At 35.3% G+C, this 13,310-nt stretch overlaps 1 protein-coding gene across 1 annotated transcript in view; it reads left to right on the top strand.

Annotated features, from left to right (window-relative positions):
- Lacc1 (laccase domain containing 1) overlaps positions 1-13,025 on the top strand; it is a 178,326-nt gene extending 165,301 nt beyond the window's left edge. Inside the window, exon 7 of the mRNA XM_033759901.1 lies at positions 13,000-13,025. The gene's annotated coding sequence lies outside the window, so the exon portion shown is untranslated. The remainder of the gene's footprint in view (positions 1-12,999) is intronic.
- Positions 13,026-13,310: the final 285 nt, after the last annotated feature.

Below are 13,310 nucleotides of genomic sequence, written 5' to 3'. Positions count from 1 at the left end.
AAGTTGAAAATGAATCAGGAGGTTAAAGTCACTTGAAATAAAATGTTTTTAAAATGGCAAATGCATCTATCTTCTAGCATTTCTGCCCACCCTGATATCCTATACCAAAGTAAATTTTGACAAAGTGAGTCAATATGTTTCTAAAGTCAGAATCAGGATTTTCTTGCCATAATATAAAATACCTAAGGTGTGTTGGAGAGAAAGCAAGGACACTTAGCTTATTATTCTCCATTAGCTAAACTAGATTTACAGCTCAAAACAGAAGTCATGATATCTCAGTCATGACTAGGAACTCGGATTGATGATGAAAATCATTTCCATTTAAATGAATCCTAAGAAGCTTGGTGGGTATAATTGTTACATTAGTGGTGGAAAGAGTATTTCACTGAGTACTTTTGTCTGAAAAGGAGTAAATCAGACTGAATACATTTGGACAACTCTATTTTTCCTACATTTTATTTTCACAGGAGGGTGCAAGGACTCAGGATATAGAAGGAATTGGAAAAACTTGCCCCTTTTGAAACTAGAGATTTGAAATGAGGTAGACAAATAGGCATTGCTAAATTAATAGAGAGTGTGACAATTTTGAAGGCTAATTAAAAATTGTGCAAATTATTGGACTATTTGAGCTTCTTTAGCAAGCTTGCTAATGCTTTAAGCAATCTCAGAAAGCACCATGGAAGATTAGTTGACACTGATCTTGAGAAATAGATAGTCTTGTGAGTGAGTCCCTCCTATGTTGCCATGATTGAAGAAATTAATTTCCCTTTACTGTATATCATCATATCCAAATCAGGGTGTATAAGATCATCTACTACATTGATTTGTTATTATAAGACTTAAAGAGGATAACATGTGAAAAATGAATGGCAAATACTAAGTGTCTAATGAATACTAGCAATTACCAGGAAACATTTCCAACTTGTTTTAACTTGACTTTGGAAATAAAGAAACTCCTTTTAATGACTTAGTTAACTGAAACACAATGTAAAAAAAAATCTATTTGTGCAGGGGAATTGGGACTGCACAGTGCTTTTTTTTAATTAATTTTATTGGTACATTTAAGGTATACAGTATAATGACATTCATTGTTGGAAATTTGCACCTTTACATAATCTTGGTTCTTATTTTTTCCCTATCCCCTTACCCTCCCTTCAACTCCTCCCTCCCTCCCTATCTACAAAGACTTTGTTTCCATTTTTTTCATTTTCTCATATTAATTCCATTCCCTTAGTTCTTTTCCCCTCCACCTCCCATTTCTGCACAGTGTTAGGCGGTTCGTGACCCAGGCTTTGAGCCTGACTGTCGTTGACTGGCCTGTGTGAGGAACCTTACAAAGTCATTATTTCTGGGAACTTCCATTTGAGGAATTCAGTTTTATAAATATCAGTTTTCTCCTAAGGAGTCAGTGTAGGACTCAGAATCAAAACAGAACTATTGAAATATTTTTAGAAAAGAGAATAGTCAACATAGAGGCAATTATCACAGAAATAATGTAAGGAAATTTATCTGAAGCAAAGGAAATAAGAATTCAAATGAAAGAGTTCTTCAAAATACAGAGCACCACAATAAAATGATAAGACAGCAAAGCTCACAACACTCTGAAATTTCATGATATTCAAGAACAATAAATCATACTACAGGTTTCCAGAGAGAAAAGAAAAGGTCATACAATATACGTTACAAATCAGAGTAGTATTCATCCTCTCAAAGGCAGCACTGAAAGCTAGAGAAAAAAGAATGCTGCCTTCTCTTCTGAAAAAATGATTTCTGACCTGGATTCTATACCTAGCTGAACTCTCACAACTGAATGAGGCATTTTTAATATAGGTAGTATCAAAAATTTACATTCCACACACAGTTTCTTGGAACATAACAAGACAATTTGTTCTGTCAGTTGAGAAATAAACAAAATCAGTCAAGAAAGAAAGGAATTAAGGAAAATGTCTCTCAGAAGAGAGAGCAAAGGGAACTACCAGTTTACTGTGGAGGGTGAATCCTCAATAATAAAAAATAGCAGGAAGAGGAAGCACTTCAGGAAATTTGTGGGGAAAAGGAAGTAAAATTGACACAATCTGATGCAAATGAGCATGATGAGGAGATGTTTGTTGTTCAGGTGAACATTTGGAAAATAATTTTAAAAAGTAGAAATCAAAATAAATACAAACTATAAAAATAACATGTTAGGGAGGAAGAGCTGCTTAAGAAAAGAATGCAAACATAATTGATCACATGGCTTAGCTGTAAACATTTTCATTACCATAATAATATAAATACTGAGTAATTATTTAACCACAACTTGTGATTAAAAACTACTTAGGGAGAATATATAGGGGAAAGTGCATATATTAAAGGTGTGTATGAGAAGTAAATTCTAATCTTCCAATGTTGGATTTCAAAATGCAGTGTCTAAATGTGGGAAAACATTCAGAATAGAAATAAGCATATTATAAAAATAAAAAAGACAAAATAATAGAATTAAAAGTGGTTATCTCCATGGAACAGGAATTGGGGAGGAAATTGCTGGGCGAACTGTTTATTTTTGCTTTGGGCCTTGTAATGATATTTGAGTTTTTAAATCATATGTATTCATACTATAAAGGAAACAAAAATTAAATTTAAGGTGTATTCAGAATATAGGAAAAAAATCATACCTCACTGTAATGACTGATGCAAAAGAGCAGAAAAGCCCTAAAACATAAACATTCCATCTGTACTATACACTTGAGGAAGTTGAAGCTCAGGGGGCTGTAAGTTGATACAGTTTTTAAATCACAGAACCAGGGATCAAACCCAGCTTTCTGATTTCCTACTTCAGGCGTCTTCACAATACCATCCTGCTGCTTTTCATTATCTTTCAGCTTACATTTGTCATGTTGCTTTAAAATAATATCATCCATATATGGCAAATTTTAAAAAATCTGAATATACAAATAACATCCTTTCTAAGGCATGTCTGATCTGAATGCACAGATTTCATATTAGTGTGTCTCTGTTGCACACTTGGTGACACTCTGAAGACACAGATAAACAACCAAGTGAGTGGACAGTATAGCTTTAAAACCTATTGCTTTTTCTAATAGATAACTACCTCTCATTAGATCATCTCAAGACACAAGGAACTGATCTTATTGCTTAATAAATATTCTGAATTTGATTCAGCACACCTGGGAAATAAAATTTGTATTTGCTGCCAAGATGTGATTGCATCAATCCTTAATGATGTAACTTTCATGGAAGTTAGACAAGAATATTTTAATTGTCATCTGTATCATTGCAGCACATTTACAGATTTACTTTTTCAGAAAGCTGGACATGTTGATGAATTCACAGTTCTTTGCTATCACTTTGATATAGCCACTGATTAATGTTGCCTTCCTTTCACAGGCTCAAGGTCTCACTAGAGCTCTCCCTGGTAACCAGATAGTTTTGTGTCCTTTGGCAGTAGTGCCTGGAAATGTCTTTATGAGGTCTGCAATTTGCAGAATTCAATGGCGGCTCCAGTTAAATAAAATCTAATTATGTTAAATTGGACTTTGCCTAAAATCAGATGGTTGGTTTTATTTCTACCTAGTAGGTAAGCACCTGCAAATATGGTAACTATCAAGATGTTTCTTAGAAATTTAAAAGAATTGATAGGGGAAATTTAGATTGCACTATTATGTGCCTTCTCAATTGGATCTTTCTAATCTAGATCCTTGGGTTTCAGATTTATGAACCCCTGGACTTTTATGCAAAATGATGATTTTGAGTGAATTCTGTCATAGAATTTTTCAGAATTCCATAACCTCAAACATAAAGAACCATTGCTCCACATAAAGAACCATTGCTCCACATAAAGAAATGGAATCTGTGTTGATTGCATTCATTATGTTATTTTAATGGAAACAAGGAATTTTGTAACAAGTTCCACTAAGTTTCTGAGAGGTAGAAAGTAATAAATGTGCTCTCTTTCATTATTCTTCAGTTTCCTTTCTATTTCTGAAACCACACACTACCCAAAATCCCCCTCTTTTTTTTTAGTTTTGAGGATTCATATGAGATTATCATTAGAAAACACTTTTTGTCATGACTTCCTAACCAAATTTTCTACTTTGCTCTTTAGAGCATATATAGTGAGCATATTGAACAGAAAACTGAGAAAATTTCAATAATTTACATTATTCAGAAAGCTCAGTGGAGTAACCTTGCTCCTCTTTCCTCCATTGACACAGCTTTTGTGCCATCTCTGCTACAGCTTTCAAAAGACATTTTCCATTAATCAACTACAGAGCAAATAAAGGATCAACTCTATGACAGGCGTGTGGCCTGGCTTTATAAACTTTTTCTTTTTTTAAAGATTTATATTTAGGTACTTAAATTTATAGCTGAGAGATTTCATTGTTGTTAAATTTTATTCCTAGCAACTTGGACACGTTCCATAAAACTTAAAGGAAGGAAATTTAAAGCTCTTTTTTTTTTTTTGTACCTTTCTGTATTAGAAACTAAATTTTGACATTGCATCTAGGCTGAGTAGTTTCATAAGTATCAACTCAAGCCAACCAAATTAATGAAACACTAAGGTATAGAACAGAGGTAAAAGCATGCATTATGAGGGGAGCACAATATATCTATCGATGTTTGTTATACTTGTGTTGTCTACTTTTAACATTCCCTAGAATCTGGATACCTGTGAAACAACGACAATAAATAACAGTTCAAAGTTGAGCGCAGAATTGCAGTAAAAAAAAGCAGGCTATGGGAAAACTCCTAAAGAATGGTATTGACTCCAGTCATACATGTCTCTACTCTCTAGAGTCAGGGATTTTGTAGCTAGCTGGTGGCTTCATCCAGACTTCCTACATTTGTAAACTGGCTCTTCACTCCTTAGCAGTGAAAATTGGAGGAGATATGTAGCCTTTTTGAGCATTATTTACTGCTCAAATATTAGTAGGGAAATAATAGCACCTACCTCATAGATAGTTTTAAGTTTGAAATAAGATAATGAATGCATTTATCATTAAGTTGGATATTATCAATACATCATAACCATTAACAACTCTTTTTCCTTTCTCCACTCTTACCCTTTTTCCTTTTTTCTTTCCTTTCATTCTTAATTTTTGCCTTAAAAATGAGGGATAAACTTGTATTTTGAGAACCACTAGTATTTTGTTTATGGTCCATAAATTTTATAGAAATTACATTGTGATCTTGATCTAATTCTGTTTCACACATTTTTATGCTGCTATATAATAATTGAATTAATTAACTCAAGCTCACACAGAGTGTTCTTCCATAGCCATTAGTTTTGCATCTTTTCACTTGAAGATGAAAACAGTGGCTTCCAACACCTTACTCTTCCCTCAATAACTCCATGAAGAGGAAACATATACATAGTTCCTTGTGAAACTGAACAAACCTTTGTTGGGAGTATACTTCCAGAGGTAAAATTGCTGGCTCACTGTGCATACTTATAGTAGACCTAAACATGACATATTTTATATATTTTTCTAGTAGTGATAGAAAAGGAATTGAATTGAGATTAGAGATGGGAGATGAATGGAAAAATATTACAACAAATGAAGGAACTTCCTCAGATGGATACTAATGATAAGTTTTGACTAATGAGTATGATCCACTCAGTGTTGTGTCTTTAAAAATGAAATAAGCTCTTCAGCTGCCTGCCTGCCTGAGATCACCGGGCGGGTGTGCGACATCCCAGACTACACAACAACAGACCCAGTAAGGAAGGTAGCTGCACGGGCACCCCTGAAACACCCCCACGACCCCCCCCATTCTCAAACCTCCTGATTGGGCCAGTCCTTAGACCAACTCTGCAGAGGCATAGGTTCTCATGAAGGGTAGTTTTCTGAGCTCCCAACTTTGAACATCTTTAAAGAAAGGGCAGGGGAAACCTGTAATAGAACTGAGTGGAGTTCAACCCTGAGGGTAGGGAAACTCAAGTTAGGCCTTGTAGACTGTGTTCAGTCTCAGTCGTGGGGAACTGCCATTGGCTAGCTGAGACCAGGGGATTTGGTTCTGCATATGGCTGTACATGTGGTATAATATGAGAACAGAGACAGTCTGAAAGAGGCCCTTCAAATTCTTTTTTTCTCTCTCTCTCTCTTTTCTTTTCCTCATTCCACCCTAAAATTTCTTTCTTTTTTCTGTCCCCTCTCTTCAACTCAGTCTCTTGCTCCACCATATTGTCCCTCATCTCCCTTTTTATTCCGGCTCCTGCCCTAACTCAGACTTCTTCTTTTATTATTTTTGTTTTTAGGAGGGGTTTCTCTTTATGTTCTTTTCTCCAGTCATTTTACCTCACTCATGGCTCTGTACCTTCAAGGGAAGGCAAGCGCCTGTTATTGTTAAGGGGATATATTCTTGTCCTTATTCCTGCACTCTCTCTATCCCCCCTGAAGTTAATAGCTTTGTAAAGATAGTAAGGTAATTCTACAACCTCTGGATTCACTTCAAACCTGCTCTAATTCTTTCACTTATCTAATCCTCTCGTTCTAAGTCGAACCCCCCATCCTAAATGGTAAAGATGCCATATTGAAAAGAATATTCACTGCAAACATACTATGAGCTGCTTCTTGAAATTAATCTAATTCACATGAGTTAAAGGTGATACATTAATGACTACCATAAGTGGTCAGTTGGCAAGCTGTGCCTGATCCTATTGGGCTGCTGAATGTATCAATTGGGACAAAGAGTGGTGATTGATTTAAAGAGTTGTTTTCTCTGATATTATGAAAACGAGAATGTCTATGAGTCATTAGAAACTCAAAAGCTAAAACGCAACTATATTAGGAAGATTTAAGTAATACCCAGAAATTAAAGAAGGACAACCCAACAATAAAAATAAAAATGAGAAAACACTTAAGCAAGACACAAAAACAAATATCCAGTTCACCAATAGCAAATAGTAGGACAAATGAGGATGAAAAGTCTGATAGTGAACCAACAGGACTCCCTGGACCCATAGCACAGGAGGTAACAAAATTGATCAATCAGGCTCTAGAAAAATTCAAATCAGAAATAATTTCCCAGCTAGCCAGAGAGATGATGAGCAAAATAGAAGTCATGATTCGAGACTCTAGAGCAGAAACTGAGAAAAAAATAGATGAGCTCAAGACTGTGATAGAAGCCATGAAGACTCAGCATAAGAAAGACATGGAAACAATGAATGCCCAACAGAGGAAAGAAATGGAATCCATAAAACAGATTCAAACAGATATCCAGGAGATTAAAAACTCTATTGAAAGTGTACGAAACAGAATAAAAGATTGCGAAGATAGAATTTCAGATATAGAAGATAGGATAGCAGTCAGTGACCGTGAAAAAAGAGGTCTATTAAAAACAGTAAGGGATCATGAGAAATCAATCCAACAACTCCTAGACGATACAAAGAAAAATAACATAAGACTGATAGGAATTCATGAAAAAACAGGAGAAAACACAAATGATATAAAAAAGCTCTTCACAGAATTAATGACAGAAAACTTCCCAAACAGAAGGGAAGAATTAGACATACAGATAAGTGAGGCATATAGAACCCCAACTAGCCACGATCAAAAAAAATCTACACCTAGACATATAATAATCAAGATTCCAGAAATCCAACAGAAAAACAAAATACTACAAGCAGTAAGAGAAAAGAAACAAATCACATGCAAAGGGAAGCCCATTAGAATCACAGCAGACTTTTCAACACAAACCCTTAGGTCAAGGAGAGCCTGGAGTGAGGTATTCCAAGTCCTAAAAGAAAAGAATCTCCAACCTAGACTTTTGTATCCTGCAAAACTCTCTTTCAAAATAGATGGGGAAATAAAATACTTCCACGACAAAGAGCACCTGAGAAATTTCATGAACACCAAACCAGCACTGCAAGGAATTCTAAACAATATCCTAGAAAAGGACAACGAAATTCACAATAACATGAGGCCCAACAGACCAAATCAAATAGGCAAGGCAAGAAACTAAAAGGAGATGGGAGAAAAAGTAAAAAGAGTCAACAAATGGACAAAAACATGACAAGAATAAGTCAAAATATATCAGTTGTAACCATCAATGTTAATGGCCTCAATTCACCAATCAAGAGAAACAGATTGGCAGAATGGATTAAGAAGCAAAATCCAACAATATGTTGTATACAAGAAACACACCTAGTGCAAAAGGAAGTCCATAGACTGAAAGTGAAAGGATGGAAAACAATTCTCCATGCGTCAGGAGTCCAGAAAAAAGCAGGGGTAGCAATCTTATTCTCAGATAAAGTAAATTTCAAACCAAAACTCATTAAGAGAGACAAAGAAGGACACTACATCCTTGTAAAGGGAACAATTCAAGAGGAAGAGCTGACAATCATAAACATATATGCACCAAATATAAATGCCCCCAACTATATAAAACAAATATTAAGTAACATGAAAAACCAAATAAGCACTAATACAATTGTAGTGGGGGATTTAAATACCCCACTATCACAAATTGACAGATCTACTAGGCAGAAAATCAACAATGAAATAATAGAACTGAACCAAGCTTTGGAACACATGGACTTAATAGATGTTTATAGAGTATTCCACCCCCAAAAACCAGAATATACATTCTTTTCGGCTGCACATGGATCATTCTCCAAAATAGACCACATACTGGCTCACAAAACAGGTCTAAATAAATGCAAAAAAATTGAAGTCATCCCCTGTTTATTATCAGATCATAGTGCAATCAAACTAGACATCAATAGCACAAGAAACTATAGAAACTTCACAAGCACATGGAAACTGAACAACACTCTCCTAAACAATCAATGGATTACAGAGGAAATTAAAGAAGAAATTAGACAGTTTTTACAAATAAATGAGAATGCCAATACAACATACAGGAATCTTTGGGACACAATGAAAGCAGTTCTACGTGGAAAATTCATAACATTGAATGCCCACACTAGGAAAACAGAGCGGGCTCAAATAAACAACTTAACGATGAAACTTAGACTCCTAGAAAAACAAGAGCAAGAAAAACCCAAAGCTCGAACAAGAGAGGAAATTATAAAGATCCGAGCAGAAATCAATGCAATTGAAATTAAGAAAACGATACAAAAAATAAATGAAACAAAGAGCTGGTTTTTTGAAAGAATAAATAAAATTGACAAACCCTTAGCTAATCTTATCAAAAAAAGGAAAGAAAAGGCTCAGATCCATGCAATTAGGAATGAAAAAGGCGAAGTCACAACAGATCCGAAAGAAATCCAGAGGATCATGAACACCTACTTTGAGAACCTATACTCTAATAAAATGGAAAACACAGAAGAAATGGACAGATTTCTAGATACTTATGAATTACCAAAGTTGAATGAAGAAGATAAAAACATTTGAAACACCCAATCACAATTAGTGAAATTGAAAATGCAATTAAAAACTTACGAACAAAAGAAAAGCCCAGGCCCTGATGGATTCACTGCTGAATTTTACAAGACATTTAGAGAAGAACTACTACCATTACTCTTCAAACTTTTCAATGAAATTGAAAGAGAAGCTATACTTCCAAATTCATTCCTGGAAGCAAGTATCACTCTGATTCCCAAACCAGAGAAAGATACAACCAAAAAGGAGAACTACAGACCAATCTCCTTAATGAATATAGATGCAAAAATCCTTAATAAGATACTAGCAAACAGAATACAGAGGATTATTAAGAAGATCATCCATCATGACCAAGTCGGATTTATTCCAGAGATGCAAGGGTGGTTCAACATACGAAAGTCAGTGAATGTAATACATTATATTAACAAAGTCAAGGACAAAAACCATATGATCCTCTCAATAGATGCAGAAAAAGCATTTGATAAAATTCAACACCCATTCATGATAAAAACCCTGCAAAAAATTGGAATAGATGGTCTATACCTCAATTTAATAAAGGCTATTTATGAAAAACCATCAGCCAACATCATATTGAATGGCCAAAAACTGAAAACCTTCATGTTAAAATCAGGAACAAGACAAGGATGCCCACTATCGCCACTTCTCTTCAATATAGTTCTGGAAACATTAGCCACAGCAATTAGACAAGAGAAAGAAATTAAAGCAATAAAGATAGGAAAGGAAGAAGTTAAACTATCATTATTTGCTGATGATATGATACTCTACATTGAAGATCCAAAAAACTCCACCAAAAAACTTCTAGACTTAATTGACAGATTCAGTAAAGTATCTGGATACAAGGTGAATACCCAAAAATCAATAGCCTTTCTATACACAAATAACAGACAGACAGAAAGAGAAATAAGGGAAAAAATTCCTTTTACAATAGCATCCAAAAAAATGAAGTATCTAGGAATCAATCTAACAAAAGAAACAAAAGATCTCTACACTGAAAACTACAGCACTCTGAAAAAAGAAATCGAAGAGGATATAAAAAAATGGAAAGATATCCCCTGCTCCTGGGTAGGAAGAATCAACATAGTGAAAATGGCCATACTACCAAAACTGCTATATACATTCAATGCAATGCCAATTGAAATTCCAACACTATATTTTACAGAACTAGAAAAAAAAATCCAAAAATTCATTTGGAACCATAAGAGACTTAGAATAGCGAAAGACATTTTAAGCAACAGACACATGGCACCAGGTGTAACAATTCCCAATTTGAAACTATACTACAAAGCCACTGTGATAAAAACAGCATGATACTGGCAAAGAAACAGGCCTGAGGATCAGTGGAATAGCCTGGAAGACACAAAAACAAATGCAGTTGTACTCAGCTACCTCATCTTTGACAAAGGAGCTGACCATCCTCAGTGGAAGAAAGATAGCCTCTTTAATAAATGGTGTTGGAAAAACTGGATGTCAACCTGCCACAGATTAAAATTAGACCCTCATCTTTCGCCATGCACTAAATTAAAATCCAAATGGATGAAAGATCTAAATATTAAAACAGAAACATTAAACTTGCTGGAAGGTAAATTAGGCAGAACTCTGGAAGACATTGGTATAGGAAAAGACTTTATGAACAAATCCTCAGTAGCACGGGAACTAGCAGATAAAATCAATAACTAGGATCTCATCTTACTAGAAAGCTTCTGTACTTCAAAAGAAACCATTAGCAGAACTAAGAGACAATCTACAATGTGGGAAAAAATTTTTACCAGCTGTACCTCAGACAAAGGACTATTATCAAGGATATATAAAGAACTCAAAACAATCAGTCCCCCCAAATATAAAGACCCGATCCAAAAATGGGCATCCGAAATGAACAGACATTTCTCATACAAAGAAGTGAAAGCAGCAAGAAAATATATGAAAAAATGTTCCACATCACTGGTCATTCGAGAGATGCAGATGAAAACAACACTGAGATTCCACCTCACCCCACAAAGAATGGCTGCTATCAAGAAATCACACAATAACAAATGTTGGCGGGGTTGTGGGGAGAAAGGAACCCTCCTCCATTGTTGGTGGGAGTGCAGACTAGTGCAACCACTATGGAAATCAATATGGAGATACCTCAAAGAGCTTGGACTGGAGGTTCCATTTGACCCAGCCATCCCTCTGTTGGGTATCTTTCCAAGAGAACTAAAAGAATCATATCACAGAGAAGTATGTGCACCCATGTTTATAGCGGCACAGTTTGTAATAGCTAAATCTTGGAAACAACCTATTTGCCCATCCGTTGGAAACTGGATAAAGAAGTTGTGGTTTTTCTATAAAATGGAATATTACTCAGCCATAAAGAGCGAGAGAATAGATTCATTCATAGGAAAATGGATACATATTGAAGATATACTCCTAAGTGAAATAAATAAGTCCCACATGTGTAAATACCAAATAGTTTCCCTGGTGTGAATATTCTGCAACAATGCATAAGATTCTAATAAGATTACTGACATTTAGAAATGGGAGGAAAGGAGCTAAAGGTGTAGGGAAGGTGTGATACGTAGGGGAAGAACAAAAAGGGAAAAGAAAAAAATGTGAGAGAATGAAAAGATGAAAATAAAGTGTTTGTAGATGGGGAGGGGAGGAGGGGGTGAAGGGAGGGCAGAGGTAAGGGGAAAAAATGAGAATCAAGGCTTGTCATGTAGAGGTACAAGATCCCAACAATGAATGTAACTGTACTGTATCCCTAAAATGTACCAATAAACTCAATTAAAGCTGAAAAAAAAATGAAATAAATGCTGGGGTTGTAGCTCAGTTCTAGAGCACTTTCCTAGCATGAGTTCAATCCCCAGTACTGGGCAAGGGGTTGGTAGTGGGGAAAAATAAAAAAGGATTTGGCTTAATATATTTATACTACTTCTACCATACTGACTTAATATCCCCATCTGTGCTCTGTGGTCAGCATGCCAGCCTCCAACTGCATCCTAAGATGCTGTAGAAAATCATCAGTTGATCTCTGTGAGGCCTTTAAAACTCAGGTTTAGGCACTGGGGATTTAGCTCAGCAGTTTAGTGGCCTGCCTTGGAAGAGCAAGGAACCGAGTTCAATCCCCGGTAGAAAAACAAAAACAAAAACAAAAAAAAACTCCTCAGGCTTAGGTTCTAAATGAGCAAGGCAAAATTGCTGTGCATTGATAACTCACGAAACTTTAACTACAGATGTCTGTTAATCAGCCCTGGAGATTGCCATGATTTAAACTGTCTCTTCAAACTTGACTACTGCTGATTTCCAATTAGCCTGTAAGAATTACTCATGAGGGGACTGTTTTCACACTTTTGGCCATTCTGTCCAGTCAAAGAACAAAAGATCTCTCACACTCAGGAAATGTAGTATCTCTTAATATGTAATTGGTCACATATATTAATTAGCAAGAGGCAGAGAATCAGCTTTGGTATAAGCAACACAAAAGAAATGTTAAACCACTGTTTGGTGATAGTTTAAATTTACTCTTACGAATGGACATAAACTTTCTACTTTTTAAAAAAGGATGAAAAAGCATTCAAGAAACTTTTGTCTGTGCCAAAAGATTAAAATAACTAAATTTTTCATTCTCAATAGCTCTTTTTGTTTTTTATAGGCCCAATGCTACATGACAAGAATGGCAGTTTTCAAAGCTGGATCAGGTGACATGTCTACAGGAACTAAAAGAGACAGATCTGGCAAAGCTGAATGATTTTCTTTAGCATTAATAATAAAGACATAATGTGAAAGAGAAGAATGTTCTTTGAGGTCTGTCCACAGGCAGCTTCATCCTTTAATTCAGAGCAGGATCTTTTTTATTTTTGATTGTTTGGGATATAATAGATAAGCTATTTAAATTAGTTCATTTTGCTCAAATTATTAGAATATTAATTCACTGTTATTTTTGGTAATACATATCACTGTAAT

Source organism: Fukomys damarensis, unplaced genomic scaffold (genome assembly GCF_012274545.1).
Source record: "Fukomys damarensis isolate Sample0158 unplaced genomic scaffold, DMR_v1.0_HiC HiC_scaffold_38, whole genome shotgun sequence".
NCBI lineage: Eukaryota > Metazoa > Chordata > Mammalia > Rodentia > Bathyergidae > Fukomys > Fukomys damarensis.
The sequence above is the reverse complement of the archived record's forward strand: the minus strand, read 5'-3'. Positions and strand labels throughout refer to the sequence as shown.